The 22,639-nt window shown below is 41.2% G+C and overlaps 1 protein-coding gene across 1 annotated transcript in view; it reads right to left on the bottom strand.

Moving 5' to 3' along the window:
* Positions 1-21,367, bottom strand: part of LOC127365927 (leucine-rich repeat and immunoglobulin-like domain-containing nogo receptor-interacting protein 3) — a 38,198-nt gene extending 16,831 nt beyond the window's left edge. Inside the window, exon 1 of the mRNA XM_051404508.1 lies at positions 20,656-21,367. The gene's annotated coding sequence lies outside the window, so the exon portion shown is untranslated. The remainder of the gene's footprint in view (positions 1-20,655) is intronic.
* Positions 21,368-22,639: the final 1,272 nt, after the last annotated feature.

Consider the following 22,639-nt stretch of genomic DNA (forward strand, 5'->3'; position numbering starts at 1 on the left):
AGATCACTGTTTTCTCTGAGCTGATTTATGTCTGCATCTTTCCTGAGAAGCACAGCAAAGTGAGACACCACCAATACTGAGAGTTAGTTAGTTAAAAAGTGGCACGAGCTAAGAAAGCCAAACTCCAGCCTCAGTTCTATAACTGCATCAAAGTCAGCCAAAATCGCATTGAAACTGAACATGAGCGGAGGATGCACAGTGCATCCGAACAATGCCTGACAGCCACAGAGGAACAACAGCACAACAAACAAAAGCTAAAACAAGCTAAGATAAAACCCCACAAGACAAAAAATAAAAAATAAAAACTATGTGCTGCTTGTTCATTAAGGGGAAAAGAATCTCTTCCAGTCCTCAAATGTCTTCCTCAACAAACATCACATCCCCAAAAACAATTTACTTTCATAATGCTGAAAATAATTTTAATGTTGGAATGGGTGTTGGTTGAACAACATGTACTCTATAAATGTCCCTGCATTCAGACAGGAGCTGTCTGGGTTGGTGTGTGGGCAGGAGGTAGACAACGCTAAGTGGATTAGAAGGGAGACGAGCCCAAAAGGTCGTTTCATCTGTGTGTGTGTGTGTGTGTGTGTGTGTGTGTGTGTGTGTGTGTGTGTGTGTGTGTGTGTGTGTGTGTGCATGTGTTTGTCATGTTTTCACTTTGAACTTAACCAACACTGAGACCTCAGTAAGGGGCACCGGGCACAGCAGGGAGTCTGACTGGCAAAATCCCATGACACTGATAGCTTTGGTCTGTATCAGTTTCACTCAGTGCAGCAGGAGTTACTCAAAGTGATTAGTCACAAGCAGCTAATCCATAAAACATATAGAGGCAACTAATAAATGAATATCCACTGAACTATAAAGAATATATTATTCCTGTCTTACACTTGAACATCAAGGAAATAGTGAAAGTTGTGAGCTCTGGTCTCCGCAGGGTTAATAGTAGAATGTAAGACTTTTTAATTTAACACCTATTTCATGATCATAACGGACAAAGTATGAAAGTATGATTCAAAACTTACTGGTTTTTCACATTATGGATAATTTATTATTCGATTTTTCTCACTTCTATAACAATAATTCCAGAATAAGTAGAGTAAAATCAATAAAAAAAAGTTAACTTTTTGCTCAACTTAACACTTGCCTTTAAGAAGATGAACAAAAACATTTAATTACATAAATAACATTACTGCCCACATCATATTTAAGACTTTTGTATGTGAAATTTAGAACGATCTAATAGCTCCTCAAGCCTTTTGTTTAGCGAACTGAATTTAGAGATTTTTAAACACTTTAAACACTTCAAGACCTGTCTACAAGCAATATCTTGTCTGTTTATTTCTTTGTTTATCTGTTAGATTGTATATCAGTTTACCTCCACATTGTAATTACTATTGTATGTCCTGTTTATAATAATCCATATACTGTATGGACAGACCGTGGATATACGGGACATGGTCCTTAGAAAATGACAGGAAATAAGGATATGTAATCACATCCTCTTTTTTTTTACACATTGTTTTTTTCAGTTTGTGTTTTCACTGCAGTGAACTATTTGGAATATTCAGTTTATTCATAAATGGTCATGCCATGAATATTTACATGAACACTGTATAAGTAGTTGGTCTTGAGTGAGAGTGACCTTTCACTTTTACCTTATGGGAATATTACAGTCTAGGAATCTGCTCTCAGGTAAATGACACCTTACACATGTGCTGAGAAATGTGAAATAAAACAGATTTTCTGACAATATTAGATTAATGAAACCCACGAATGCAAAGTCGACACTTGTGACTCAGAGATAACAAACTTGAAACAACAATTTGAATCAATTAGAGGACACAGGAGTTAACTTTCTCACTGGTTTCAAATGTCTCTGTGCTGCTGACTGTTTCACTTTGTTCTTTAACCAGTCAGTATCTGATGCACACTTGGTTGGTATAGAGATATAGCTGTTCTCGCCTTCCTAGCGCACTTGAGATGCTAAGATGTTGCATCAAATGTGTCACTGAGAATATGGATATTGAGAAAGATACAATATATTTACTTCACTTCTTTGATGTCTTGTGTTAGTTTGCTCCTTGCTCGATTTTGCTTCCACTCAATACTGGCTTTGTTATTTCCCTCTCTGTTATAATGAGCAACAGTGCTGTGCAGTCCAGAACATCAAATCCATGACAAACATCAATGAAGAGTTTGTGTGTGTGTGTGTGTGTGTGTGTGTGTGTGTGTGTGTGTGTGTGTGTGTGTGTGTGTGTGTGTGTGGGCATGTTTCAATCCTCTGAAGTGATTGTATCTGTACATCATTCTTTTTTCACAGTAATTATTTTCTCTGTGCTCACTGCAAACGAGACCAGAAAGAGAAACCCTGTGAACGCTTTGCTAAACCATCCACCTGTCGAAACAAAGGCCTATCTATTCTGTTGATCACGTCAGTCAGATTACAGTAATAACAGTTTGACAATGGTCAAAAATGAAAACTGAATACTGAAAGTATTCTCAGTCACAAAACTAAGCACTAGATAGATCTCAGTTCCTCAGCTGTTACAGCATTAGTATTTCCATCTTTATGTGAATCCCCTAAACCAACATGTAAATCTATACACACTATCTCGTTCCATCTTTCTTTCTCCCTCTGTCTTTGTTTCCTCATTTTCTTTCTGGGTTTAATCTGACAGCTGAAGAGAGTCCCGTGTTTGACAGACATAATACATATACACAGAGGGATTAAAGGGAAAAACAAAACACTGCAGCATCCAATGAATAGCTTTAAACATTGTTTGTTCCGTTCAAAATTAGAACAAACATCTGAATTTATCTATAACCCTGTTGTGTCCCATGTGTTTCCCGTCCTTATGTCGCGTCTGTGTTTGACCCTTATGGAACAAACATACACTGACATAAACAAAGAAAAAGACTGATATGAAACAATACATTTTATTGTTCTTACTTCATAAACCATCAGAACAATATTATCACCAGCCTACTGTCTCTACATGGAATACATCTTTACATTTAAAAATTATGCATTTATTTTATTAATATTACAGCATTTCAAGAAAGTAAGGTCTGCATTTAAATAAACTGATATCTAAACAACAAACACGACTAAGAGACTACAGCAACGCTAGAATGATGATGCTAGCATGCTGATGTTGAGTAGGTATAATGTTTAATTTGGTGCTAAAGGAAAAGAAAAATGGATCACTATATAGAGTTCTTGAGACATTTATCTAAAATCATGTGAACCTCATGGTGTCAGAGGATCACCAAAGTCATAAGGATTCATCCTCTGGGGACCATGAATGTGTGCCCAATGCAAGATCACAAAATCATGCAAGAATCCATCTTGCTGCCTTCAACTAATGCAATTATGACCAAACTACATTAGTACCGGACAAATCAGAAACCAAGGAGAAAGTATACTGGCAGCTACATGGGTGGGTGCATAGATTCTCCTAGAATTATATCAGAACTGAAGAGTAATCCTTCATTGAAGAAGAGCAAATAACTACACTGAAGACTTTACTTGATGAAAAAGATTACTGAAGATTCAGTAAGAGTTTGATTACATTAAATGTTTCGAACAATAAATATTTGATGTCCCTTGACAGTAGGCAGTAGGTCTGAATGGGTTACTCTGACCATATTAACTCATCAGAAATGTTGAAAACAAAGAGCATTTCAGTCAGCGCTCACATTTAGCGAACATGGATCCTTTTGTTTTACTTGAAGGCCTGGCACATTTAATTAGCGGTAGCCATTCTGATGATTCTCACACCCTGCAGTGTTTTGACCTGCTTTTCTCTGGCTCAAACCTGAGCACATGGCTTCACATGCTGAGAGCGCAGACATATGAAAAGACACACAAGAACACACACCCACAGCATGCTCACACACACAGACACACACAGACACACACACACACACACACACACACACACACACACACACACACACACACACACACACACACACATATAGTGTAGTAAACAAACAACAGAGGGCAGCCTGGGTGCCTAGCTTATTAGATAGGTAACCTTGCCTGCAGCCATATGGTCTCTGCTCAGGTGTTAAGTTGACTCTCTCAGACTCAGTCGTAGTAAACGTGCATACACTATTTTTACCATGTGACTTCACACCTTCCCCTCCAACTCCTAATGAGGTCACGTGATCTGGAGTTTCAGGGGTTACTGTGTTATCATAAATCTCCAGCGCAGTGGTCGTTTTAGCTTAGTCGGCAGACATTAGTGAAATGCCAAGGCTAAAAGGGGACCAGATTGGTTTACATCCCAACAAAAGTCACCCACACATTATCACTGAACTTAGCTCTCTTCAAACTCTGAACATATATTCGCTTACGTCACAGGTGTCTCTGACTCACATACACACTTAAAGAATACATACACAGATGCTTTAAACAAGCTTTGGGGGCAATTTCTGAAGAGTGAATCAAAACTCAAAACATTACTGTCCATTACAAGATGAGGAAAATGTGCCTCCCCAAGTAAGGTGCAATAAAGTGTCGCTAATTTAGAGATTTTCCTTTTCCTATAACATTTTAACCATATTCATCTGCATTCAGCAGTTATGGAAATGTCACTACTAAGTGTGATCCTGTTATTCAGGATGGGACTTTGCCTCATTAGCGAGCAGGCTGGAGTTGCTACAGAGCCCATGTCCTCGTGCTGAGATGTACAAAATCTCCTTTTTTCTCGCTCTGATGTATTGAAATAGCATGTGTGATACGGTGCTATATGTGCACCATAATGTTTTTTCAGGAACGATGAAGAACTCACTCTGCAGATCAGAGGTTTGGGCACATGCCAGCTGGTAGGCAGATACAAGACTTACAAGTCATTAAGTCTGGTACGTGCACTTCTGAAGCTACAAAAAGCTGCACAAATTGTGCCCAATCGCGCACGCGAATAAGCTTGTGCTTACATGTCTTTTTATTAGTATATTGAGGAAGAGCGTTTAGTGTGGCAATTGTTTATCCTGGGGCGTAATTAACCAACGATTGCAGAGATTATTACACTATTAGCAAGAGTGCAAGTTAGAAGAGTTAAGAATAGCGGGGAGATAAAAATCATTTAATCAAACTTGACCTGTCTCTGAGAAAAAAAAAACGTTCACACATGAAGACACCAATCATTTTGAGCGACACACAGTATGACAAGTGACTGAACAGTCTTGAATTAGTTTTGCCCTTTGGGGATCTGTGGCCTTATTACTGGCGTGGTTTGAAATGACTCATTAATTATCTCACACATGCTTCCGAAAAGCTTGGTCACTGCCATGAGCTGATTTTGACAGCATTTCCTTAATGTTTGCAAAATACACACCGAATATTTATCGGTCTTATTTTTACATGTCAGTGGGTCATGCTGATAAATGAGGTCTCATATTGTTGTCAAAGAAGACAAATCTCTCCTTCGTGTAAACAGGAGTCTCTGTCATCACAGTTCTGATTACCGGGCTTTAGATGGGATGTGAAGGGAGTTCATTTCTGGTGTCATTTCCTTTTTAAAGGCTAATGAGTTTCCAGATAACAAAATGGTGGGGTAATCCCAAGGGTTGGTCATTGGGAAGTGGAATCACGTCTTCTCAGCACCAACGGAGCAGCCGCAGATTGTGATGATAGTCGGGCGATTGCTGCGAAGGCAAACATTTCCCTGGAGACGTCTCACCTGAAAGACAACGGCGCCTTTTTCACCCTGCAAAGCTGAGTGTGTGTGTGCATGTTTGTGAGTGTGTATGCAATGTGGGAGTGTTTTTTAATATCCCTTTGGTATCAAGAAGAAGAGAAATTAATTCAATTCTCCAGCTCGTTAGATAGGTGAAAGCCAAACAGGGAATTTAAAACCAAGACAGCCAACCCCTTTCTTGATATACCGCTGCAAATAAGACGGGCGCTGGAAGAAGTGCAATGAAAAGAAATTGAAGGGTGACGATTGAAATAGATAGAGTGTAGAGCTGCATAATATGACCACAATGTGAGCGATGGATGGATTTGAGTACCAGGGGAAAAGATGATGGACAAGGAGGACAGGAAAGAAGTGAGAGTAATGGATGAAAGAGGAGGAAGAGATGGGGTGGTGGGGGGCAAGTAAAAGGGACACTCTGTCTCACTCTGTCACTAATGATGGAGGAAGGTCAAAGCCATTCCACCGTTGAGAGAATCTAATGATGCAAATTAGGCCTGACGCTCAGTCAGATGCCACAAGAGAGACCCAGGAATCCTGATGTTGCTCAATAACACACAACGAGATCATCTGAAGGTTGAAATTTAGTATTTGAAATATTCTCCATTCATAACACAAGACGTCAGTGGCATTTTACTGAGTGAAAAGGCCACATCTGTCCACAGAAGGAAAGAGGAAAACTTGTGTAATTTGCACAGCTGAATGCAGCCTGACTGACTGGTACAAATATATAACTGTCTGTGTGGCAAGTAAACACAGAGAAAAGGAACGAGTTGGAGGGAGAAAGAAGGGGGAGGGGAGAAGAGCGACAGCTTTCCTTCCCTACTCTTTGAAGAGCAGCAGGGTGCCGGATTCACTTGGGGAGAATTCACAATGAATATGGACATACATTTTTTACCTGAATGCATTAACTGATTGCAAATGTATGTTAAATAGCATGCAGTTACCAACTCAAATTATTAGTCTTTTTTGTTTAAATTGCATCAAGGTGGAAAATGCAATAACTTGAAATCTAATTACCCCCCCAGCAAATAACGTGGCTCTCAATCAAGCTGTTGTAAATAAATCATATATGCAAGAAGGATGTTCATGTACAGTGCAAATGTGCAATGTAGGTACAAGGACAGGGGAAAGCATTGCATATGCATACATAGCAGAGATGTAGACGGCAGAGTAATTGCACTGCTTCATGGATAATAGTGACCCTGTTAGCCCGTAAGCTTATTGGCTGCCCGTTCCTCTGATTCTGCCAGTGCAACCAATGAGAGCTGTCGCTACCGTTTCAGATGTGGGGATGAGGGGGCAGAAAGAGTGCGGGGGGAGAAATAGAGGTGAAGGCGGAAAAAAATGGGAATGGATGACATGGAGAGGGGAGAGAAATGGAGAGTGACAAGGATAGAGATACGGAATAAAGGAAAGCAGGGGATGTGGAGGAGAGTGCTGAATCCTTTGTACTGAGGAAACAAAGGCGACAATCCCTGAGCACTGATAAAACTGTTCAGCTTGTGGTTGTACAACACCAACAGAGCATGTGTGTGTGTGTGTGTGTGTGTGTGTGTGTGTGTGTGTGTGTGTGTGTGTGTGTGTGTGTGTGTGTGTGTGTGTGTGTGTGTGTGTGTGTGTGTGTGTGTGTGTGTGTGTGTGTGTGTGTGTGTATGTGTGTGCAAGAAGTAGTGCTTCACAGGACATCAGGTGATCATCACACTTCATGGATCCTCTTCTCACCAGAGATCCCAAAGGAGTATATACAGTACAAACCCCCCTATACATATACACACACACAGTATGTATACACACATATGGCTGTGAAAGCGTTGTAAACACTGCAGAGCAAGGTGGTGAAAAGAAACTGTGAGGAGGAGGAGGAGGAGGAGGAGGAGGAGAGGGATCACAGGGGAGGAAGTTTCTGGAAAGGTCATAAAAGCGGTTGAACAAATAAGGGATGAGAGGAAGAGAGAGATAGACATAGCTTTAGGGCGATGAACAGGTTGCCAGGTTTGGGTACAGGATTGGTTCGTTGATTGACAACAGACTATCTGGAGTCACAGCACTGTGACAGCTTTGATTAGCCTGTCCATGTCAGCGTACACACACACACACACACACACACACACACACACACACACCCTTTAACAATGGATTTCCAGTGTCATAAACTGTAATCTGGATCTTATTTTCATAGTTCTGGCTGACGCTGTTACTATCAGGCACTCACCAAATGAATTGCTTAGATCTGGGAACATAGTGACATCCCTAAAAAGACGTCTGACTGGGCAAGAAACAAAATGTCAACAGTAGGGAGGTGGCAGGAAATGAGGGGAGAGAGAGAGAGAGAGATGGACATGCAAGAAAGGTTCCCGGCCAACTCAAACTGGGGACAATGTGATTCACGTGATTGGGGGCTCTGATGGGTAAACAGGCAGGGAACTGACACACAAGCTCCCTGGTTGTAAACATTTCAGACTGTTGGATTTTTAAGGATTTATGTTTGTACCAGATTGAAGATTTCTATTTATTTACATATCATTTGTTTACTTAAATACATTTTGTAGTTCATACATTTCTTACTAATTTCTCATGTTCTGCATCGACTACTTGGACACTTGTTTAATCTTTGATTACATTTATAGTGTGATATTGATATAAACTGATTATCGTGAACATTTCTTGTGATAAACATGACACTGAAAGTTCATTCTTGACCTTACCACACAAAGTACAAAAGGGAAAAACCATTTCCGAGATCAAGAATGAACTGGAAGATCATGTGATACCATCAAAGGCTTCAGAACAGCTACAAATGAAATTGCTTCATCAACTTCCAAGGTTTACAACGTCAAGGATGAACTTTCATTCTCAAATGCAAGAACGTTTGTGTCCTGCAAAAGTGGAAAACTCTTTTTGCAAAATGAAAGTAATGGCAAGCTGTGTGCAGTGCATGGTTGGCAACAAGCTAGAGGACACGGCCCAGCTGCCAGCACCAAGCTTGAGGAAAATGACTTGTTAGGTCTGAAGGCCAACATCCTTTCTTTAATACTGGGGACTAATGGTGCTTCATAAGTTGTGGCATGGTGTAGCCTCAAGCCTTGGTGCTGATTTTACTAGACATTAAAAACAAAAATCCTCTCTCCAGTACTTTCTGTGCTGTCCTTCATTTTAGATAATATTTGCTGGCTTATTTACAACCTGTCTTCATCATAGCTAGGTTGCTGTGTTTTCAGATGTCCACAATTCCTTACTACGTTATCATAACCGTCAGAAAAGGCAACAAAAACTACAATAATAAGACTTTCCTTTAAAACACACACCACCGAAGGGATGATGTAGTTGGAACCCTGATCACATTACTGATAAGTGATAGTGACATTTATCCTCTGGTACATCCTCTGCTCTGGAAGAATTGGCTACTGCTGGAGGAATGTCATTATCCAGCGCTAAAACCAGATAAGAGAAACCTTTTGCTACTGATTCATCAAATGATTTTTCTCCCAAAAAGCTTCTATAAAGCAAGTGATGGCAGACGAGCTTCCCTGAGAGAATATTAGAGCAGTCAGGGTCCTTGAGCTCCTAAAGGAAGCTGTGGGACTCTGGCATTGAAGACACACAGAGACGATGGGAGTTCTCCCCCGGGAGCATCCGGTTAAAATTCAAGGACTCTCTCCGTCTCTCATTTTCGCTCCCTCTACTGCTCATCTCACTCCCTCTCTTCCTCTTAGCGAGGTCACGGCTGAAAAGTTTCAATGATGCCCCAGGAGGCCGAGAATAATCATCCAAGTGTGCATCTGCATCTATGTGTGTGTATCCAAGCGCATGATTGACCTTATGTGCTTCTGTCTCTGCATTTTGGTCCATGTGAAGATCATGTATGGATATGGAGGTGGTTGACCGCTCAGCGGCCTCTGACATAGCCTCACAGGGTTATCAGATCCCTTGCTGGTGAGTCGCTGCACCCTTAGCACCCCAAACAGATTGTGTGATGTGAAGCGATAACCACTTTAGCCTCTCCCCTGTGATTTCTTCTTTGCAAAGTATCATGAAATGCAAACCGGGAGCTTGCGCAACTCGTTTTAGGGCATTCAATAACTGTCATTCCACATCTAAAGCGGCAAACACTGAATGAGAGTCAAAGAGAGTCAAAGAGGGTGAGACTGGAAGCGTTCCGTAATGAGATCAATGGCTGTCTTTGAGGGTGGAAGCTGGTGAAATAAACTGTTTGCATGTTATGCCATCAAAGCTATTCAGCAGAAATCTGCAAAAGAGCATCCATAATCACCACTTACGTACTGACAAACAACCTTCAGTATTGGAAGATGCACAAACCTTCAGTGTCAACAACACTGTAGTAAATACGGCCAAGAAATTACACAACAAATGTACACACGACCCTATAGATAGAAGGAACACAAAGAACGAGGCTGACTTCATCCAACACCAGTCCCATCCTCTAGCTGGTTAGTATGCAGTCCTTCCCAAGGACAGAGAAGACAGAAAGGAATTTGTTCTATCTTCAGGTGATAGCGAGTCAACTGGTGGGAGGAAGGAGAGGGAGAAGAAAGAGTGAGCTCTGCAGGAAAGGCGCTGACAGCTCGCCGTTCGAAAATAGCCTGAATAGTGCGGCTCCAAAATAATTCCCTTTTTCTCCCTGATCCTAACTTCAACCACAGTGGCTGAATTATTCATTCTAGACCAATGACATGCAGGGACGGGGACAAAGAGTCATTGCTCTATTTTGATTCACATAATAAATTCATGACTCGATGTTTAAAAGGAGGGAGGAATAGATGGAGGAGGAAGGAGGAGGGAGCAGGAGGTGGGGGAGACAGGCGCGGGCTCAGGTCAGGTGGTGAGTGCCAGAAAGTGTAAATCAAGGGTGAAACAGGAAGGAGGGAAACAGGGGATCGAGGAATAAAGACTCTCAAATGGAAAAGGATATGGAAGGGTTTGGAGATAAATACGTTAGAGAAGCTTCTCCGTGAAAATCCACACGCATGAAGGCGCAGCTGACACAGCATATTAACCCAGGATCAGGAGTAAGGCTGACAGGCTGTGAGGGAAACCAAAAAGGAGAAGAGTGAATCAAATGCTAAAGTTGATGAATACTGTATTGGCCCACATTTAAAGGAATATTTTTTTATGGAAATTATATTTTGGGGGTTGCGGGGTATTCAAGGATTCATGTATTCAGATATTCTTTTTGAATGTAACATTTATAGGGTGTTTTGTAGAGTTAATCCGCCCTAAAAGTGTGCAGTTTCTTATGTCATGTAACACCTTTTACCACAAAGGAAATAAATTCCCAATGAGTATAAAACTTTGCCGAATCATTGGTCAAATAAGCAAGAATAACCACCGTCACCATGAGGAATTACTGCGGCTGCCCCAAGAGCCTGATAGGAGAGTTTGTGAGTATACATTATATTTAAAAGTATTGCTTGTTTCACTTTTATAGGACAAAAGGTTTCAAGAATGATCCCTGGGTGTAATAGTATCTCTGGGAAACTTTCCCAACAAGACTTGTTTGATAAAGTATTCTTTATCTTCAAAATGTATTTTTCTAAAAACTGTTAGAAGAAAAGGAGGTTGTCTTTTAATGGGGCCAATACTGCAGTTTCCAGAAAGCAAGGTACCAGATAAACAACAGGAGGAGAAACAAGAAGATGAAGAAGAAGAGAAGCAACTTGCCACAGGCTTTTGTCCTTCCTAAACAAGCAACAGTCACTTTAACAAGCTGCTGAAACACACTGAGTCAGGGGACACACAGCTCCACACAGGCAGTCACGCAAGAAGATGAGCTAATGAAAAACTTCTGACAGTTCATCCAAACTCACTTTCTTTACATCTGTGAATGTAGTCGTGTACATGAAAAACGCAGCTGTCCTCTCCGTCTCTGCTTCACTATTCAAACAAAAACAGGAAGTTCTCTGTAGATGCAGCCTTTCCTCCCTTCAACATGTTTTAGAAAAAATACCCAGACTGCCTTGCTAAAGGGAAAGAAATTTCAGACCAATTTAAAGCTGGTGAAAAACAGAGGTCAGCATGCAATGGAGCACATGATTCACGAGAGTTTTGTTGTGTAAACTAGAAGTGATTTCATTTTAAAGAGACAGCTAACCTTAACAGATACTGTATACATTTACACTGTGACTCAACCACTGGCCTCTTTGTTATACATGACACATATAAAGGACAAAGCGACACATATGTGCTGGCATCCCCAAGTGACTTTCACATGCCTAAAGTCCTGCAGGGAGGGTGACGCACATGTGTGCCTGGAAGAATGTGTGTGTGTGTGTCTACGAGTGTGTGTATATACACACCAATGGTGAAAAGACCCCAGGCTTCTGCAAGCCTGTTTGTGTAGCAGTGAGGCAGAAATAATGTTTGAATCTGTGCTCCCTCAGAGCAAAATGTATGTGTGTGTGTGTGTGTGTGTGTGTGTGTGTAGAATAGAGGGTCAGTACAAAGGACGTTACAGAAAATCTGTCCATCTACATTCACCCAAACAAATGATTCCCACAGCAGCGTGGAGGATGCACAACTAGATTAAAATCACAGACAATCATTGCATTTGAGCATCTGTTAAATTAAAATTTTCTCCACCTTCAGCGTAAGGAAATACAAACTATATCGACCTAATGATACTGCAGCTCATCATTTTTCATTTTTTAAAAGAAGATAAAAACCTATATTTTTGCACATATGGAACATTTCGTTTGACATTTGGAAATAACGAGTCTGGATGGGCTTTTCACAGCAGCAGTTGACTGACATTTGAGAGCCGACGTTACTATCTAGAAGCATTTAAACATGGTTACCGACTGAAGCACGTCCTCTCCCTCTATAGCCTATGAAGGTGGATAAAAGACATTTCCTTTATTTTTCATTCTCCTTTTCAGCAAGCTCACATAGCACTGGTTATGTGCCGTTAGCAGTTAAAACATCCAGTGGGTAACATTTAATCTCTTGGCAGAAATTTATATGAATATAATATTCATTGGTATGTTTTCATTAGTATATAATCATCTTAAAATAAAGATTGTTGTGTTTTCGTTCCCTTAGAATGAGCTGTTTTTATCTACAGAGGGAGAGATGATCAGGCCTTATGCAGCCACCGTACTTTCTCCTGTACGCTTGGTTGAGGTGAGCGGTTTCAGTTAGTCGCAATCTGCAGCTTCACCGCTAGATGCCACTAAATCCTACACAGTGGTACTTTAAGTCATCTCTCCCTTTACAACATTCAGCATTTGGTGGGACACATTGTGCTGTTAAGTTTGTATTTCACTCGGAGAGTCGGAGCTAGCAATCCAGGCTAATTAGCTTCCACTGGGAGAGTGTCAAAACTCACAGTAAGGGATGATCCTGTGACCTCGGCACTCTGTATGGTACTCTGTGATTCAAATCACAACACAGCGTAATAGATGGAGTAACATAAGGAGTCACAAATCACGGAGCGGAATAACTGCAAAAATCAACAGCTAACAACATTAGCCCCACAGTTATTTAACTGTTTGTGTGTCTGTTGGAATAGAATTGCTATTATTAGCTAATGCTTGCCTGCACAAACAACAACTCCTCCTGGAGAAAACTAATGTATAGCTGTTATCAAGATTTCTTGTAATTACAAGGATACATATATTGAGCAAAAGCATAATTTTAATTTATGTTTAACCTTAATACAAAATAAACACATATTTTCACAATGATGTAAGAAGGCCAATGATTTTGTGTTTTAACATCACTTCAGCCTGAGTACAGAAACATTTCTTTCCTGACTCTTTCTTTCAGACTTTCATAGAGGGCAGCACATTGTCATTTCAGCAGGGAGCTGTGAGGAGTGTTCAAGAAATGATACTTGAATCATTAAAATCTAATTTGCAGGACCGGGGCACAACACTCCATCATGGCTATCAGCTGAGCCCTCCTCTCCACGATGCAGGAAAACATGGTTTGTATTGTGCCCGAACAAACTGAGGGATCAAAGGAGAAATCAATAGCAATACAACATTCATTAACAGAGTCCTCACCGATCAGAAAGTCGTTCATCTACTGAGAATCACACATGAAAGAGTGAAAGAGAGCGAAGGAGGGAAAGAGGAAAAGAGGAAAGTGAAGCCTACGAGTGGGACTGATTGACCTTATGTGTGCAAAGAGCATGCTCCCACACACACACACACACACACACACACACACACACACACACACACACACACACACACACACACAAACTTCTATAGTGCTCCTGCCTAGAACTCATGTGGTTATAGTTAATGAATAACGTCCCCCCTGCCCTAAAGGTCTGTTCTACAGATGGCATTAGATGGTAATGCACACACGTACACACAAACACACGCGCCTGTGCAAGCACACACACACGTATACACACTACATGCCATCAGGACAGTCACTATCAGCAAATTTTAGAATATATAAAAATGTCAAACTACAGTAAGTTATCACAACAATTGAAACTAAAGCACACACACACACACACGCACACACACACACACAGCAGGAGGGGGAGACAACGATGAGGATAAGTAAAGTGAAGAAAGTAGAGCTACCGCATCCTGCGTGTGGTCAATAATTGAGTTGCATTATTAAAACGTAAGGTAATACTATTTAACCTGCATTAACATTCAATTAACAAAAGCAGATATGGGCATGGGTGTACTTTCACTCACACAAACACACACACACACACACAACACACACACACACACACACACACACACACACACACATAAAAAGTAATCTCATTGACCTGCATTAACATCTGTGGAGGGACAGGAAGCACAGGTGAACAGAGCCACAAACTTCATGACCCACATCAACATTTAATGAAGTCTGAGAAACACGAGTCTTTAATTCAAGCAGGGCAGGTAATGAGAGGTCTGCCACACACACACACACACACACACACACACACACACACACACACACACACACACACACACACACACACACACACACACAGTTGATGGACTCCATTCTTCTTATTGAAACAGGTAATGAGAAGAAGAGATTGTTATCACTCTCATCTTTTCTACTAACATTTTTCATCCAGCCTACTGCTCCCATAATCACAGATCATATTAAGAATAATCACAGATATTATTAAAAGGCACAAGGTTATTTCTAAAACTCTCATAAGCATGTTAGTGAGATTTTTAAAGTCATAGTAGTCTCATTAAAATAACAACAGAAATCTTGTTTGGAGAACACAGACATTGAAGAGGTCAAAACCACTGACCAGGAGTCTGAGTGATGGGAAAAGGATCAAGGAGGACATTCACATCTGACGCCAAAGACCATCCATGAACTAAGACCTGCTTTCACAACCACCTGTTATCATATGACTGAAGATGACATCTCAGCCAGACCATAAAATGTTCCAAACAAAAGTATGTGCTAGAGTTTTGAGTTGAGGTTACTTTGTCACACATACTGCTCTCAATGAACATCCATGCTCACAGAAGTCTTTCTTTTTAAAGAAGCATGCCGAGGGTTTCTGAGATTCAGACTGAATCCATATTTCATTTCACTTCATTAAGTCAGCTGTTGTGTTCATATTAGCAGATTTGTTATTGTAAGGCGTTATTTTGTTTGTAATAAATTGTACAACTACCTCCAAATATTCCCACATAAAGCTGGTTAAATTTGTAAACCCTCCAGTTTCGCTCTGATAAGGGCAGCAAATTAAAAGTCTGGAACTAAATTGGAAAAAATCCAAAAGGACTTGTTGCAACATCAACAAAGACATTGTCTCTCAATGTTGAGAAGGACACAGACACACTGAGTTGTTGAAGTCAGTAAACTACTAGTTTGTTGGGAGAGAAAACAGAAGTCTGGCTGTGTGATTGCATGCCTCGTCACATTTTTGTGTTAAGATTTTAAGTAGAAGTGATTCAATTCAGTTCATTTTTGCACCATCAATTCCTGCTTGAGACCCAGTATAATTACATTTACTGATTGAACAGAGAATCTTAGAGTTGTCTTGCTAACTAGCAACGCTATAGCAGTGCCTGTTCAAGGTTATTAACTTGAAGGTCAATAAATTGTCTGCTTAAATGTGTCCATTGTTAGAAGCAAACTGTATTTTTCACTAAGCCAGTGTGTTTTCATGGCTTTTTACTCTGTTTTGTAAAAGCAGTCTGATGATAATGGCAGTTGGCAGAGTGTAACATTAACTGCTGTTATGTGATGCTGTGGTAAAAGGCTGTTTGTCTCAGAGTTAATTTTTCTGCTTTGTGTGGTTGAACAAGAAACCATATCAAGATGGTTCAGAGTTAGGTCTCACAGGAAGTAAGAAGCTTTCTTCTGAATGTGAAAAAGCAATGGCGTAACAGTGAACAATTCAAGTTGCTTTAAGAAAGATGTTTGTATTTGACAGAAAATAAACCCCCTTGATAATGAGGAATATCAGACCCATTTTCATTCATACATTCAAAATGAATCTGATCCTGGCTGAGCAGACTCTGTTCACTGTGCTGATGAACTCTAACAGAAAAATGGGATGGAGAACCCTTCAAGGACTTAATATCTCTCAGCGGGTGAGATTTTTGTAATTTGAAAGGAAAGATTCAATCATCACTGAATTCAATTTGAGAGTTTATTTTAAAGAGATTGACATTGACACCAAGGATGGTTGTGCCAGACAAAATAATGAAGCAAAGCTAAATGCTTAATTCATTATGAGTGTTAGTCCTATCCAACCCAAGCAGCAGAGAGTGAAACAGACAGACAGGAAGACTGACAGACAGACACCATGAGCGGGAGAATGAACAACAAACTCTCAATGCACGGGGGTCACGTCTGAGAAAATGCAGCCAGGAAAGTAAATTAAAGTAAGCGAAATGGAAAGTGAAAGGGCAGGATGTGGAAAACAGGGAAAGTGTGAGAGAGAATAATTTATCTTGAGGGAGGGAGTCAAAGAATGAGCAACAGCAAGAGCACGAGGAGGTGGGGAAGAAGGTCAGGAGGACTGACACTGCAGAGGAGTCGTAGTTCCCACCTGCTGTTTATTTGCCCTGAGATAGAGTCCCGCTTGTTCATTATTGACTGGGATCATGGCCTTTATTTTACAACGTACATGTGCGACAACACCAGCAGCCAGCATCTTAAAAGCCTGATAGCCTCTGTGGACACACACATTCATGCACATGCACACACTCAGTGGCAATATTACACACTCACTCACGCTGTTTTGCTGAATGATACTGGAAACAACGCCATTAAATTCAGTTTTGTGAGCGGCCTCTGATGCAACAACAAGGCTCTGTACTGTAATTCCACAGTTTAATAAAGACTGCTGTTTTATCGTGTGTGTAATGTGTGTGTGTATTATTATGTGTGTACTATGTATAGATATAGCTGGGGGCGCTGTGCCCTTGTCCATGCATGCACCACAATCACCATCCAGCAATCTAATAGCAGCAATCCTCCACACAGGACATCTTTAAAACCCTTGGTGCATTTCTCAAGGTCAATCATTATCCTCAAACACACACACACACACACACACACACACACACACACACACACACACACACACACACACACACACACAAACACTCGGCACACACTGAGATCAAAAGCTCCTTCAACACGCCCACATACCCCCGGTCACCTTCCCAATCAAATCCTCTCACTACGCAGCCCATCATAGCTCCTTCTCTCCTCGAGCAGAAACATCACGCTCACATTTCTCTCCCTGAAGCCTTAACCTTCTGTGTTTCACAAACTCCCATGTCTCCTGAACTCCTCACTCTGCTGCAGGTTTTAAGACTTAAAGGGAGATTCAGGTTTCACACAACTTGTGTCTTATTTTCATAGCTTTGACCATCATTCCTTTCGGTTATAAAACGGCACTTACCAATTTAAAAGAAGTCAGACAGGGCACGAATCACGAGCGCTCAGATGATCATACAGGTTTGGAATAAAATGAACAATGTGGAATTAATGGTGAGACTGCAGGTTTACTTACTGTAGGTTTGAACAAACTACTCCACGGTTAGAAAAACTTCAGTGGAAAAGAAAATGAAGGCAAACTGTAACATTTTTGCCTGAGCTGCCCATTGAAAACATCCATCACAGTTTACTTCATGTTTTAACTTTAATCTCCAACACATATAAAAATTTGGTGCTCATTCTATTTACATACAGTAAAACAATGCAGAGCTTTGTGTTCTTACTCCCTGTTTGCTTATGCTTAAATGAACTAATTGTGTATCCACTTGCTTATTTCCACATTCATTGGACACAGAGCATCATTAGCATTCATCTGGAGTCGTGTTTGTGTCCACCTGATGAATGTAAATCCAATCTTCGCTTTACTTTTAGCTATGTTTTTACTTTCCACAAAATGATCTGGCTCCGCTATGTTCAGCTAGTCACTAACTTAATCTCTCTGAAGCTTGGTGCTGAGCAGTCGGTTTATCAGAGCTTTTTCACTGAAAGCATCAAACTTCTTCCTGCATTGTGAAATAAGGTTTTACACACAGTCATGTTAATGTAAAAATATTGATTACAGCAGCTTTAAATGTTGTAACAAATGTTGTGTATCTCAGGCTCTACAGGGGAGTTTAGAGATCTGGGACAGTTTGTATCAAGCTTGCCGAGTATCACAAGCCACACTACACACTTAAGCAAAATGGATATCATTGCAATAAATGGTTAAAACCTTGATGAGAGTATCTTGACTAATTGTTTGGATTTTTACTTTTCAATCAGCAGTTTAGATAATCTGGCTAATTTGAGCTCGATCTGTCTGATAATCTGACTACTTGTGTATCTTGCTCCTTTGGACTTTGTTGTGGCAATGGCGCCATGCTCTTAGATCGCAGCTCTTATTCCGGTGAGAAAAACGTTATAATAACCAAGAGAAATGATGACCAAAATCACACAAATGACAAAACCAAAATGTTCCTGTGAAGAGATGCAGCAAATGGGATTTTATAAATATATCAAACACCCTCTGTTGGCGATTTGGGTCTCTGTCTCTCTGTCTCTTTCTTCATCTTCTTTCCCCCAGGGGTGGTTGAAAACTATCACTTTGCCACTGTGTCCATTCACTGGAAAAAGACATCAGCAATCAGCAGCTGTCAACACCAAGGCCAAACATTTTCACCCACATTCCTACATTTCTCTGTCACCTTCAGAACTCTTTCTGTCCTGTCTATCCCTTGTCGTCTTCTTCCATTATCACCTCAATCTTCTTTTATTTAATTTCATGTCACTATTCCCATCCTCCTCTCTCTGATAATTATGTCCTCTTCCTCTTATCCCTCTCCTCAGTGATCCTACAATGTCTTATTTCCAGTCTCCCATCTGTGTCTCTTCACACTACCTTACAAGCTTGGCAGTAGAAAGGACAGTTGTGTTATGCTTCAGGTAGCTGTCACACTGCTGTGCTAAAAGGGTTATACTGGGGGTGGGAGTGAGTGCCTGTTTTTATGTAAATATGTGTGTTTCTGTAGGAGTCATACTGTTGTAGTAAAGAGGTTATACAGCTGGATCATTACCAATGAGGTTTAAGAGCAGAAGATAGAGAAAAAAGATACAGTGGAGGCTAGAAAGACAGGGGTTTGGATACATAAAGGAGTGGAAGGACTCAGTGGCGACGCACGGTTGTGATTGGGGATTTCAGTTCTCTGGCAAGTCTTTCCTTTCTCAGACACCAACAAGTCTGCCCATATGCTGGGAGCGATCTGCCCGCCAGCTCTGTGGGGTGGAGTTTTTTGTTTTGTTTTCAAGAAGTCGAGACTACGAACAGCGATAAAGTTAGAAACCCAAACAACTTAATGAGGAGCAGGAAATAATGAGCTGATTGCATGATTAGAGGCATAATTCTTCAGCACACTGAAAAGCCCCCACAGCCTTTTCCTATTTACATATATTTTCTGGATCTACTGCATGAAAGCAGCGATAATATGAAGTGGCGTCCGTGTTCAGGTTTCACTGAGGTCGCTCTTTGCTCAGGTTCAGGCGACCAGAGTAAAATGGCCATGAAATCCTCCACCCATCGCTCACTTTGATTGTTGAAAAGACAGACAGGAAACTAGCCAGCCATGCTGTCCAGAGGGGCAGAGTCAGGTAAAGGTAATTGCTTAGCAAGAAAATGAAACAGGAGATAGGATCAGGAGGAAAGGGAGAGGTGACAGGCTATAATTGGAAATGGAGAAAGAAGGAAGATGGAGGAAAAAGAGTAAGAGAGAGAGAGTGTTAGATAGAAAGATGAGTGGTTGGCTGATACACCTCATGCAAACCTGCTGTCATAAGCCATATGCACTCTGCCACAACGTGACATAACACATGGCCACACATGTCATGTTAGCACACTTGGGGGTGCAGCAGGGGTAAGCAGAGCTATACATGTCTCCAACCAGAGTGCATAAACAAGTCTTCGGCTTTTTTCAGCAGCCACACAAGTTCTCCTTTTTTTTAATGTGCACAATTAACGGCTGCACAATACGTACAGAACAAATAAGTCATGTACTAAGTTGACGTAATGAGCAATATTACAGCCACAAGACAGGGGCTGAGATGAGACTGATGTGATTGTTTAATTTGTCCGACAACATGAAACATGACAACATTCCAGCAGTGGAGGTTTATTTACATGCATCACTCTGACAGCTTACGAAACCAATTATGAAATGCCTCTAGTGGTACACAATAATGTTATAACAAGGCGTAGATGGTAAGAAAGCATGACCAGGCACGGACAAAGACACACATAATCTCTCCTCCGCGTCCTCTTTCCTTTGCTGCAAGTATCTGAGGGCAAGTAGGGAGACTTGTCAGGGTGGGTAGTCGTCAACCCTTAAGATCTGCAAACACGCACTGTTGCATTTCAAGGGTTTCTGTGCTCTATTGGTAAAAACACAGCAACCTCTGAGGATCAACTGTACATGCCTGTGTGTGTGAGTGTGTATAGTGTAAGTGGACATACCCAGGACTGAAGTGTGGTCCCTGATGCCTCCTCATCTGTCCAGCTGTGTCCGTATGTGAATCTATTTTCCTCTCCTCTTTGCCCACAAGTTGCAGACCCTGCTCCACACGTGCCAGCTCTCCACTCCTCAGGTCCCCCTCAGTCTGTCTCTGTCTCAATCTGAGACCCTGGCATCAGCAGCTGTGCCAAACCTGCCACTCATCCCCCTCTTTTCTCTCCTTCTCCCTCCCTCCCTCCCGCCGACAGGCTCGTGTGTACACACCTCCTTTCACTCCTTGTTGGTTATTGTCCCCAAAAAATTATCCAGGCATTCATAGGAGGGGGGGACTCATGTGAGATTTTCCTTCCTCTTCAGACAGTTTTCCTCAGCGGGTCAGGGCACCCTCGATCTCCCCCGGCGTAGCTGTGGGATTATGAGAAAGGAGAGGGAGGATGGGGAAGGAGCGTGCTGTTGCTGTAGCTGTTGCCTCTGCCTCCTTCAGTATGAGCTCCTCTCTTTCGCTTGGCATGCTTTTCATCTCTCTCTCTCTCTCTCTCTCTCTCTCTCTCTCTCCCTCCCTCGCTCTCTTGCGTTCTGCTCCCTTACTCTTTATCTCTCCCCCACCTCCCTCCCTTTTCCCAGTCACTGACTATCTGCTGCTGCTCCAGCTGTTTGGATTCACAATTCAGTGTGCTGCAGGGTGTACGGCTAAGGGAGTCTCTCTAAACAGCCAGGCAGGAATAAAAGCGAAGAGACTGAGAGCAGAAATTTAAGAGGCGGAAAAACAGGAAAGAGAGAGAGAGAGAGAGAGAGAGATCAGCATTGTGAGCCTGGAAAAGAGGACAATAAAGAGTAATAATTCAAAAACAAGTTATGACGTGCATTACAAAAGCCAAAACCAAGAAATGTTATGATTACAGTTAAATAAATATAAATGAATATGATTTAATAAAATACATTATTCCCTGTCGATCTTTGAACCAGACTAAACGTCTACAGCCAAGCTAGCAGCTGTGAGGTTGTATTTCGACACAGTGCTTTAAGCTAAATGCTAACGCTGGCATGCTAACATGCACACAATGCCAACGCTAACATACTGGTATTTATCAGGTGTAACATTTACCAGCTTAATTTAGAGCCTAATTAGCACTAAACAGCTATGGCTGATGGGAATATCGTTAGTTTTGCAGGTATTTTATCATTAACCAAAGGAGGAGAACATTATGTAACTTTTCTACTTTAAAATAACAGCTTCAAACTCATTTCAATATTACACTGACTTGTAATTGGTTGTCACTCTGCGCCACATAGACAACACCTGTTCTTGCACTTTAAAACTTCGGTCTCCGGGTCGGTCGGTAGGAATGTGTAACACTTATGGCATAAACCACCAACTATGTCGCTGACTTTGATGAAACTGGATCATTTTTTATGGTTTATCTGTCCTCTGGTTGCTCCGCCTCAACTCTTGGAGTTTGTTGAGTAAAGCGAAGTGCTGCTAAATGTAGCTGCTGTTAGCTAGTTAGATCAGTTAGTTAACTGTGCTGCCCCGACAGTAAGCTCCGGGGGGAGTGGGGCGGCGGCAATGCAGACGTGGAGGGACACTGGAATGACCGGTATTTCAGTCTGGACCAAAGCGGTTGACATTTTGGAAAACAGGATGGTGGTCCAAATTAAATGATTGGCCGGGCTTACAAACCTGTCACTGCTAAAGATAGAAGTTTTTTCTTAAATATTTGATTTATTGATTTCTGTTTGGATGTAAAGAGAATTTAAATTAATATAACAATAAATCTTCTGAAATGCATTACCTACCCTTGCTTTAAACATCTTATATGTAGCGGACGGAATATTCCTTCATCCAGATGGCTATAAAAGTCTTTGAGGATTCAGGAAATACCTCCAGAACAGCAGAAAGCATTGTTAAACTTTAAACTTTCTGGGCTTATCAAAGAACACCAGAGATTTATTTTTCAGAAAAACAGAAGCTTAGCTCTGTGACTT

This window comes from Dicentrarchus labrax, unplaced genomic scaffold (assembly GCF_905237075.1).
Source record: "Dicentrarchus labrax unplaced genomic scaffold, dlabrax2021, whole genome shotgun sequence".
Lineage (NCBI taxonomy): Eukaryota > Metazoa > Chordata > Actinopteri > Moronidae > Dicentrarchus > Dicentrarchus labrax.